The sequence below is a fragment of the Papaver somniferum genome, chromosome 4 (genome assembly GCF_003573695.1).
Source record: "Papaver somniferum cultivar HN1 chromosome 4, ASM357369v1, whole genome shotgun sequence".
NCBI classification, from domain to species: domain Eukaryota; kingdom Viridiplantae; phylum Streptophyta; class Magnoliopsida; order Ranunculales; family Papaveraceae; genus Papaver; species Papaver somniferum.
Window position 1 is genome coordinate 68,888,945 of NC_039361.1, and position 11,486 is coordinate 68,900,430.

An 11,486-nucleotide genomic window follows, 5' to 3' on the forward strand; every position below is an offset into this window, starting at 1 on the left:
TACAGTGTGTGTTCAATCTGGACTAGGTCCCGGAGTTTTTATGCATTTGCGGTTTCCTCGTTAACAAAATTATGGTGTCTGTGTTATTTATATTTCCGCATTATATTGTTTATCTTTATAATTGAAATAATACAGGTTGTACGTTGAAGTTCAATCAATTAGAATATCCGACCTTTTGATTGTTGATTTAAATTGATTGACACTTGGATATTGGTCTTTCGTACCATCCAAGTTATTCCTTGCATTTGATTAGGACTCGCAGATTCTGCTTGAGTAAATTAAATCAAGAGAGAGATATTGAATCCTCTATATACTTTTATCTAGATTGAGTCTGACTGTCTAGTTGATTCTCTAGTAAGTATATTGGAGTTAGTCCATACAGACTGCTAAGCGAAATATTGGGTGGTGTTGTTAGATCCCCGCTTTTTCAATAAATACTTAGCGCTCATCCTAGGAGATTAAAAAGATGCAAGCATCCCCTTTATAATTCTACAGACACACTCCCCACAAAGATATAGCAATTAAGCTCAAGTTCTTTTAAGAACTCTCCCCCATAAAATGTCATTCCCAAGAGAACAAAATGAGTGGCCTTACTTTTGTGAAAAAGAAGGATTTAGCGGACATTAACAAATCACAAGGATTTGTATCCATAATATCGACATAAATTAATCTCAAGGCCAGTTACGAACAACGAGACAAATTTTACTCGATTTTACTCAACATAAGAGAATCTTACGGAGTGTGTCAAGCAGCAAAACATGAAGGTGTGATCACAAAAAGATCAATACTGCGAGAAAAATCTCAAAGAGTTTGTTCTATTTTCCGTTTATAAAAAGTATAATAGATTTAACTTATTAGCATATATGAAATATTAGCTCGATTCACGAGAACGTAAAGACACAATATTTCACAAGAATATTGCAATAAGTAAGCTAATAATGTTTACATACTGCAAGTTTATCTTCAACAACTCTAGAATTTAAATAAATAAAATCTAGAAACATGCATGATGAAAAACGTTGGAAATATATAGCTATGTGTAATCACAATCTTTGTTATACCAAACCCTAGTTATTCTTCTCAAGAATAAAAATCCTTAAAAGAAGTTTCCTAGTATTTAAAGTCTTTGAAGAATTCCTTATAAATCTCCAAACCCTTTATCAATGACTGGCAAGGGAACATACGGTTCATGAATGAAAGAGTTAGTTCCTGCAAACCTGGTAGGCTGTTGATTGTCAAGAGCATCTTGTAGTTTAAGATATTTATGTAAAATCTTCTTAAGTACCTGCACCTCCTTCTTGGTTTTCTTAAGTTCTCCCGAAATATTTTCAAACCTTTTCTGATTGGAGTTGTTGTAGCAAATATTTTCCCACAACACTCATCGAGATTTGTATTGAAGATATAATCTTAACCGTTCGGTAAATTGAGATTTATACCTGATGAACGAATCATAGACCGTCAGATGATTCACAATATTCCTCGAGATGTGTTCTTTGATGATGAAGAGATTTCAACTCAGCTCTTCAATGACTTTGGATCTCTTAGAATCGTTGATGAATGAAAAATGGGGTGTACCTGCAAAGACACTCTGATGCCTTAATGAGTAAGAGCTCTAAGCAGGTTTTTATGGAGAGGGAAGGATTAGAAATGTGTACCTTTACAGTTGAAATTCCACCTCTATTTATAGGTTATGGAGGAATTATATCCGGTCCAATGTTTGTCTGGATACATTTTGACTATGTATCTGGACCATATGCATTACAGGTTCATCTTGGTCAAAACCAATTTCCCCTTTTTTAAGGATCTATAACCTCCAGGTTATGCATGGTCTTATTTTGTTTCCCCCTTTTTCTAGGGATTTGTAACTTCCAGAGTTTGAATGTGTACTTGGTCTTCTTAATAACTGATTCCTCCTTTTTCTGAGGATCTGTAACTCCCAGGTTATAACTGGTATTCCGGTGTAGAAGGATAATTATTGACATGGCTATAATTATCCTTACATATTTTTGACCCAAGCGCCCAATACTTACCTTGGGTGAAATTATTGGGTTGAGGGAACTTGGTACAGTCTGGGGTATTCCGATCTAGGTTTCTTCTGATTCTTCCTTTTCCTATTAAGGGAAGAGACCAAAGGAAAAGACATCTCTTTCTCCTTGTTAGTTAGAACAGTATCAACAACTATTGGAGCATAGGTTTCACGAGAAGATGTGGTGCTTGGAGCCTCCATGATTCGTGAGAACAAAAAAATGGATTTGTGAAACGCAAATGAATGGCTCAACAAGCAAAGCTTATTGTGAAAGAGATATGAGTCTTAAAGAAGAAGACATCTATCATGCAGGATTTCAGAACTATATAGTTCACGCACTGGAACATGGAAAAACCTAAAAATGGAATGAAAAAGTCATTTTATCCCTTCTTTAAGTTTAGCAGATCAAAATTTTCAATACCATTACTTGAGACATGGAAAAGTTTGATTATTCACCTCACAATTGTAAAACTTGTGGAATCAACAAAGTTTGAGACTAAAAGAACTTTAATGATTTCTATCTATCTTGATCGAGTGAGCAGCTCAACAATCGATCAAGATCAGGATACTCAAGTTATCAAGAAAAGATAACTAGACCTGGCTTCACGAATCCCTTTGAAGACTTTGTATTCGCTAAACCCTAAAAGGGTTCGGAAGATGACGACTCTATATATAACTGGGACCAAGGTAGTTAATATCGCGTATCAGTCTCGTATTGACCGGGTCCGATACACCTATACAAAATATAATATCGGTTTTTATCGGTGATACAACATTAGAACTAGAATTTCAAATGTTTATAAAACCATAGTAAAAAATAATAAGAATCATGCATATATCTAAAATTTTCAAAATACAAGGTTGTTCATTAGCTAGCATTGTGATTGTTGTCATATTAATCTGGCAAATCTTTCTTATTATCCTTCACTTTTATCTTTTACATTTCCCTGCCTTCCAACCGAAAAATGGTTTCCATCTTATATCCTACCAAATAGTTGTTGATTTTATATCATAAATATATTAAGACTTTTTTAACTTCTCCAATTGACGTTGTACTTGTTTGTAAAGACTAGATGCATGTTGATAGAAAATTTATTTGTTGAACCGATATTATCAGTGTATAAGTAAAACCGATATATCGGCATGTATAGCCGATAATACCGTTCCATCTTTGTATCGCCGATATTTTCAGTATCGTATAGGTATTTTCCGATATCCGATAAAAACCTGTAATATCGGCATGTACAACCGATATTGACTACCTTGACTGGGACACACCAAAAAGTAGTCCCGGGATTCAAATATCCAAATTGCTTTAAGTTCCCATTTTATAGACATTCAAAGCATAAGTTGCTTTAGGTTTAAGCTAAGATATCTTTGGAACCAAGCAATCGATATCCACCATTAGATGAATCTTTGAATTTGATATATATAAACAAGATATACACTCTAGGTAGGTGAAACCGTGATCGAACCGTGTACAAAGACTATGCCCAAGGTGGTTATCCGAAACTAGCCGATATGAACTTAAGTCTTAACATTCATTTTCATAAACACTTATAAGACATTAACCTTGAGTCACAAACACGTGATCAAATAAGTCTATGGTGTTTTTAGAGATTCGATCAATTGCTAACTATCTCGTAGAAATAATTTTTATTTCACTTGAAAATAATCGACATGGTTAGTAGATGTACGAGTACAAATACCTTGTCGTTCGTGAGTCAGGGAGGTCACAGTACGTGTTCCGGTTTGTAAACTATTTAACCAAACCAAGTTATGGAATACTCGAGACTATTTACGTATGCGTACCAGTATGGATACCTTACGACTATGACCGGTTCCGGATTCCACATAACTATTTGAATTTATGTACTGATATGAATACACTAACGAGTTCCTAAACACAAAACTTTCCTGGTACGTGTACCGGTATGGATACTAAACTAGTTCTGTAACCATGGTTCCTTTACGGTTTGCATACGGGGATGCGTACCGATCCGGTTCACGAGTAAATAGATTTTCACATGATGTGCATAAGGATACGCGTACCACAAATATGTAAGTCGACATATAGCTACTTTGCTACGTGCACGAGTACATGTAATACGGGTTCAGACTTATCACAGTTTTTCCAGGTTGTAAGACTGATAACACTGTCTTGTATCTGAATCTATAGTTTTTCTATATTTCTCTCTAAATCGATTCGAAACATTCCTGAATAACATCACTGACACATATCACTGTTCCAGGCTATTTTTGGATGATAAAACTTGAATCATGATTTTAACTTTGACACACTCCTGAAATTCACCAAGTATGAACAAATGCTAATTAAGCTTAGTCATTATATTTTGAGAATTAATTATCAAGATAAACTTGACTCGAAATCCTTGTTTATGGATGATAGTGTAATTAGTTATTTGACAACGTCTCAATGATAGAAAAGTGAATCTAATTTGAGAAATAGGTGGTTCGGTCTTCACTTACTTTTTGTTGATGAAGTTCTCTAAAAGCTTCGGTTGATCTTTGCCTTCAATGGTAGAAGGCTATGACGACTGGTTCGTTTCTCAACCATTTCTGTCCTAGTCCGACACTTAACTAATTGTAAACTAGAAATCAAGATGTAGTTTTGACAACTAAATTTGATAACAAGTTTGAGATAGCAACATTTGTGAGTTCGACTGAGCAATACTCTAACAACGTGGCAACTTTTGTATGTGATGTGTCGTATGAGTGTTAGCGTTCTCTGAGTTGTCTTAACTTTAGATGGGGGAATGCATGCATCCGTATGTGAAAGGCATCCAGAGTCATGTGAAGAGCTCTAGAAGACATGTTGCAACCTCGGGTGTCATATGGAGAGCACAAGCTTGGCTGAGGCCTATCATGAACTAGTTGTGGGCGTCCTCCTAGGATTAGTAAATTATCATTATCTTGAATTACGAATCACAAGAAACTGCACACGACAAGGAAAAGATCCATCGGGAAACTTTATCATCTTGAGTTACGAATCACAAGAAGCATCAAAGATTTCCATGACAAGAAATTGTAATTTTTGAGTTTAAGCAATACTTATTAATTGATTCAAAGGTATATTGGAAATCGAGAAGGAAGTTGGATTTTTCATTGATGTTGAAGAAAATTTGTAAATCATATAAGAACAGATCAAACAGAGAGAGAATCAAACTAGATCTAAAACAGAAGTAGATGAAGAATGGGAAGATAATGAAACACAGATTAGAGAAGAAGCGGAAACAATGACCAAGATCCTAGCGGAGAAATAGATACCATAGGGAGACAACAAATACAGCATTCATTACGCAACTGAAAGACACCGACTGTCTTCAATAGAGGCTGTATAATCTGTTACAGATAACAGGAGTCAAATGTAAACATATAATTCAGTTAAGTACCACAGATCCTGTTGCCATCTTGTTAAGATGGCAGAAGAGTGGGCAAATGCACATAATGGTCCTCTGCCTTCATCCAGAGAGGAAAAAGAGAGTTTAAGGTTAACACATTAAAACTGTTTCAGTCCTCTGCCTTCATCTCAGCATAACAGTTCTTTCAATTTTTGGGAACATTTCAGAATCTACTCAAATCAATAGTGAATTAGATGAGGATAACGACAAAGAAGCGAAGCTATTGATGCCTCGTTCAAAATTTCATCTTCTTGATCATCGAACTTCAGAATTCTGGTGGCTCTGAAGGTGGGCTTGATGTACACAAAAAATTCCTACATTTGATGATTAGTGTGAGGTTGACCGTCACAGAAATTGGACCATAGTACACATACAACAAAAAAAGAGTATTTAGCAAAATCCCTTTTATAAGATTCATAAGGAGGCACAGGAGAAATCTAATGGGTCAATGATTTCATTTCATTCTTAGCGAAAGTGACGGGAAGCATCTCTCAAGGGGAGCTATACCAGATCTGACATCTTCAACAGGATTCAATCGTGAAACTTAACAACTAATATATCAAAGAAGTTATGCCTATTTTAACTGATAGATTGTTATTTTGATTATCTTTCAGATTCTATGTGAATTTGCAAGAGTTGGCAGAGATCCCGCTTCCATTTCCAAAGTCGAAACCGGAGAAAGCTTGCTGGCTCAACATCCGGTCCAGTTCTCAGGCATTGCTCATAACTTCAGGAGCTTCTGGGTAGGCACACAATCCAGTCATCTCTTCCATCTTGAAAAGCTTTAGTGCAACATCATACTAATAAGCCAAATAGATGCAACAGCGTCAATTCAAAGGTAGAGAGAGTGTACAGAGTGAGACAGAGGAGAAAAGAGTGTGGAGTGAGACAAGAGTTGAGATTCTTACCAGAGGAGCAAGGGCCTCTTTAGGTTTCCTTACAAACTTTTCCGGATCATTCTCATGTTGTTCAATGTGGAGCTGAATCGTTGCACCCTCTGGGCCAATTCCAGAAATACGGAAGACCTGGAATTGGAGGGAAAGGAAATGCTTTAGACAAGTAGTAATAGATAGTAATAGATCCACCTGACATCAAAATATGAAACAGCAAATGGAAGGCTATGAAAAGGGTTTATTCATTACCAATCTTGATTCATCTGCAAACAGGAATCTAAAACCCTGGTTCTTTGAGATAGATCCATCCACAGGATCCCTGTATTCAAATACATCAGCTTGAATGACATCTGCAACATCTGACCGGATTCCCTTTATGATCCTGCATAAAACAACATCAACACATCGATCAAATTAAACATCTGTGCTAAAACCGATTCAGACGCAACTGATTTCTACAAAGAAATCAGACGGATTCTTTTTCTTTTTACAGTCTTACTTGTTACATTAGAGAGGGAAGCTTGCAAATTGACTAAATGTTCCATCAAATCCTTAGCTGCACCTATATCGACATTCTACAAGAAGAAAAACAAACATTCTAAAAAGAACAAGATTTCAATGTTCATGGTGCAGCCTAAGACTAGGATCAAATTTAACGAAGAACAACAATAAAAAATTTACTTCATAGTCGTATCGGGTGTAATAGTGGCGACCGTAAGCACGCCAATGAAGAAGAACTATATCTTGGACAGACTCAAGTTTTTCATCTCCTTGAAGTTTATCTTTATTAGCATAGGCAAGAATCGATCGCCAGGCTAAAACTGCCCATATTCCGTCCTTCTCACAAATACCGCCTGCACCTGTAAAAGAAGATAAATATATACAGCAGAACATCGGTTAATACTGGAATACCTCAAAAATGTTCCTGAACTGCTCCAAAAGCATTCTGTGACTGAAATGTCAAAAGATAAAGACACGGGTTTGTCTAAGAGAGGAACATCTATTTTACCAAGTCCAAAATTCTCATCACCACCAATTGAACATTCTTCAGCAATTATTAAGTTCCGGAAACTTTTCCAGTCAATTGGTACCTGATATGAAACCCCAATGAAACCCCATAATGATGCTGCTTAAGGAAGAGAATGAAGAGGATCATATGAAATTAAAAAACTTAATTTTTTTCAGTGGCACGAAAAGAAGCATGCACAGGAATATCACCTCGAAGCAATTTAGGTTTAATTTTCTAGCCACAACATCAAGAGCAGCTGAAGTGGGCATGCTCCTGCAAGAAACAACAACAAGTTTAATTTGTGCCTAACAAGAACACAGCCTAAACAACTAAAACACTAGGAAACTTGACGTTAATTTAACTGACTTCAAAGAAAATGCAGAGGAGATGAATGACTTCAGCTACCTGGCTAGTCCTTTCAAGCCAAATTTGGAGAAGTAAGGGATTGCTTTAAAAGCATGTGCAGCAATTATAGCAACAGAATCTGACGGAGTCGCAAAAAACCTGACATGGCAATACAAAAGAATGTTGTTTCATTTGTTTTAACAAGACCTTTCTTTGTTTCGTGATAGTAACTATTGGCTATCATGTACAACCATCCCTGCTACCGAAGATCATGCAACACTCAGCATCTCCAAAAGCAGCAGCAGCACCAAATTCAGGTGGACTGGCTTCAGGTTTATCTTTAGATTTCGATTTACGTTTTGTTTTGGGTTTAGGTTTACCCAACCCCATATGTGCAACCAACTCCATTGCATGAGTCCTGTTGGGGTCTGGATGACCTCCTCCCAAGGCTTCCTGTTTATAACAAGGCCATGCAGAAGATAAAGCTAATATATCACAAAACAGTTCAATAAAGGAACTTCTTCAACAGAAAGGAATGTCGCATAGTCAGTAATACCGTGGTTACACAGTTTATAAGAGAACTATGTTGAGCACCAAGCTCTTGAACAAAAATCCGGTTTGCATAAGCTCCGGCTACTCCATGAAGGGCGTCATAACTGAGGAAAAAAATATTAGGAAGAAAGAAAAAAACACAATAAATCCAGAGGACTAAAATTTCAACAAAAAAGACAACATGGTATATCTGATCCATAGACATCATACCAGAAAGAGAATTTAGATGACTTCATCAGCTTACGAATAGACTTGAAATCAAATATTGACCTGAAAGAAGACATGAATCACAAGTAATAAAGATCATGGGACTTGTTAGAACATTTTTGAAGAAACCCCAATGTACTTATCCTGCAGTAAAAGGTATGAATATGTGCTGATACTAACTTCATCAACTTCACATAGTCATTTTCTGAATCAAAAACATCAACATCGAGCCTTCCCTCGAACTTTAGAACTCCTTCTTTAGAAAGATCCACCTAGAGCATATTAATTAGATAACAGAAATTAGAACATGTTAAGAGAACTCCAACAAATGAGAAATGTTACTAGAATGATAAGGGCATCCTTGGTAGTACATCTGGGAGATCTTTTGCTACGAAGTAATCTTCTTCTGTCATTATTTTCAAATTGTGATCAATCTTTATTGCCACTTCCTCAGCAGGAGGTCCGCCATTTTCCATGATGTACTTGATCTCAGAATCCTGAGAAGCAGAGATTATAAGCAAGGATAGCTGATGTAGACAGGGAAGTTTAACAACAACTAGAGACCACATACTTTGACAAGACAATAATGTACAGAGAAACAGAATTGAAACCCAGAGATGTAAACCTAAAGTGTTGTCCCATACCTCATGTGGACGACCAGGGTTGTGACTTGCTGTCAATATGAAAGCACCAGATGCCTTAGCTCCCTGATGATATTAGAAATTTACAATCCATACAAGAAATGTTTCATCAGGCTGATGTGACAAAGAATTAATGTAGGAAAAAATTGACAAAAAACCAATGTAGGCAAAATCCCAGAAAATACAAAACAGTATGATAAATTGAACGGTCAAAATTACAAATGTGAACATACATTTGCACCAATTCGTTTACGTAAAACAGCGGATACAGCTGGAGTAGACATTAATCCGTTTTTTCCAACCCATAGGCTTTGTACTCCATTAGAAAGTGCCATCTTGATTATAATCTGAGAATTCAAGAAACGAATGTCAGCAACTGGAGATATATATGTTTAGCACTTTGTCCATGTTTTTGGGTGAAGCAATAATTGGTAGAAAGTCACATATTTTCTTAATCAGGAAGTAACAAGTTAAAATACCGAGTAACATATTAAAGTAGCAGTTGGCATTAATAATAAATATACAAGAAGCTGGGACACCTTTGTCGAAAAATAACCTAATTACGAAGATGAGCACCACAAATTGAGAGAAGCATTAATAATATGTTTCTACAGATACCTAAATCCGGCACCATAGACATTATTGAGTGAACAAAACTTATAAAAATGTATGGATAAGATAGAACCTGAATGGCATCCTTCGACCAACCACGACCGTCACCAGACACAATGATTGTTGCACCTGCAGCAACCAGTGAAAACAAGGATATTATGGTGTTTGTTTCAGACAAGTATACAAAAACTTTCCACAAAAAATAAATATACAAAGACTTTTGACATAATTACAAAACATACCTTTCAATTCAGGGAGAGAATTGAAGGTTGCTTGAGCAACCTTCTTCACTTTTTCCTGAAACAGGTCTCTAAGGACTAGCTTCACTTGGGTATTAAACAAACGTTCTTCCTTAGGAGTGAACTTGGGATCTTTAGTTTTATCAGATACAGCAATTGAGAAACAACCTTTACTTATCACCTCTGTTTTTTCATCATCGCGCATTAAGAGTTGCATTTTTACTCTGTCTTCTTCCTTAAGAAGATCGAAGCCTGCAATGCCAGTTGCTCCCCTAATATTTAAACAACCAGGATGTGCCCACCGTGTCATCTTCACCGACCTTGTTGTCTTCTTTGAAATAAACTGAAGCACCAAAGCTTCATCAGGAATATTTTTTAGACTTTTGATACAATATGCTACTGATTCTGCAGATTTACAATACATAGCTTCCAACTTTGGATAACTGGGATTTAGATCCTCCTCTTTTGTGACTAAAAGTTGTTGTGATGGAAGAATTGGAGAAATAGGGTTTAGATCAGAGTTTCCAGATTTTGCAATTAAAGGCTGTTTTGATGTATGAATTGGAGAACTAGGGTTTTCGTTATTAGAGTTTAAATCTGAAGGAGGACAACAGAGAGGGGAAACGGAAACATCAGATTTTGTGGATAAATGAGCTGATACCAAATTCTTCTTTGTAGACTTCCGCGACTGAGCTGTTGATTTCTTTATCAAAAGTTACGTAATCCTGATATTTTTTAGGGGGTTTTCTGTCCCTAACATTGCTCTGGAAGAAAGAAGAAAACATAAACCCTAAATCAAAAATTTAAAAATATACCAAAATTTTCAAATCAAAATTTTCAAAGATGAAAATATACATACCTTTAGTGAACCATCGTCTACGTTTTCCTTTCCCTTTCCGATCACTTCATTATTATGTTCGGTCATTTTCTCTGTGTCGAATCGGATTTGAGAAAGAAAAAAGAAAAAGAAGAGAAAGCTATTTAATAGGAAGAGGAGAAGATTGATGGGATTCTTGGGAATGAGAAAAGAAACGAGAAAAGAGAAATAGATCGATATTTATAAGAAAGAGAGGAGGATTGTTGAGGAAGAATAAGAAATGTGTTACGTAAGCATGACTTAAAAAGTGGCCTACCATTTGTCTCAAAATTACTCGAGTAAGTATAAGCATGAAGATCATGCATTCGGTATGTATTTAAAGAGTAATTCTACCACACGGTGGTTTCCAACTGCGTCTTCTGTCGAGAGAGAGGATCTGACCGACGAGAGTAAGACTCTCTAGTAATGGAATTGTAGCACGGGACCGTCTGTTTTCTTTCACGTGGTAGATTTTTGGGGAATTCACTTCGGTACACCCATCAATTTCGGTATTTAAACGAATTCATGCCTTGTCTATCTGACATGCATGATTTTAGCCTATGAACAATAGCCTTTTTGTGTGCTTCATTTTCTATGCAAGGCCGAGTCTAGTGGCGAGATTTTGTACAATGGCAAAATTTCGTGGCCAAAAAATTTGAATCTCCTTTTTTTTACTCGAAAGAA

At 36.3% G+C, this 11,486-nt stretch overlaps 1 pseudogene; it reads right to left on the reverse strand.

Moving 5' to 3' along the window:
* Positions 1–5,748: 5,748 nt before the first annotated feature.
* LOC113275815 lies at positions 5,749–10,973 on the reverse strand (annotated as a pseudogene).
* Between the last annotated feature and the right edge of the window lie 513 nt (positions 10,974–11,486).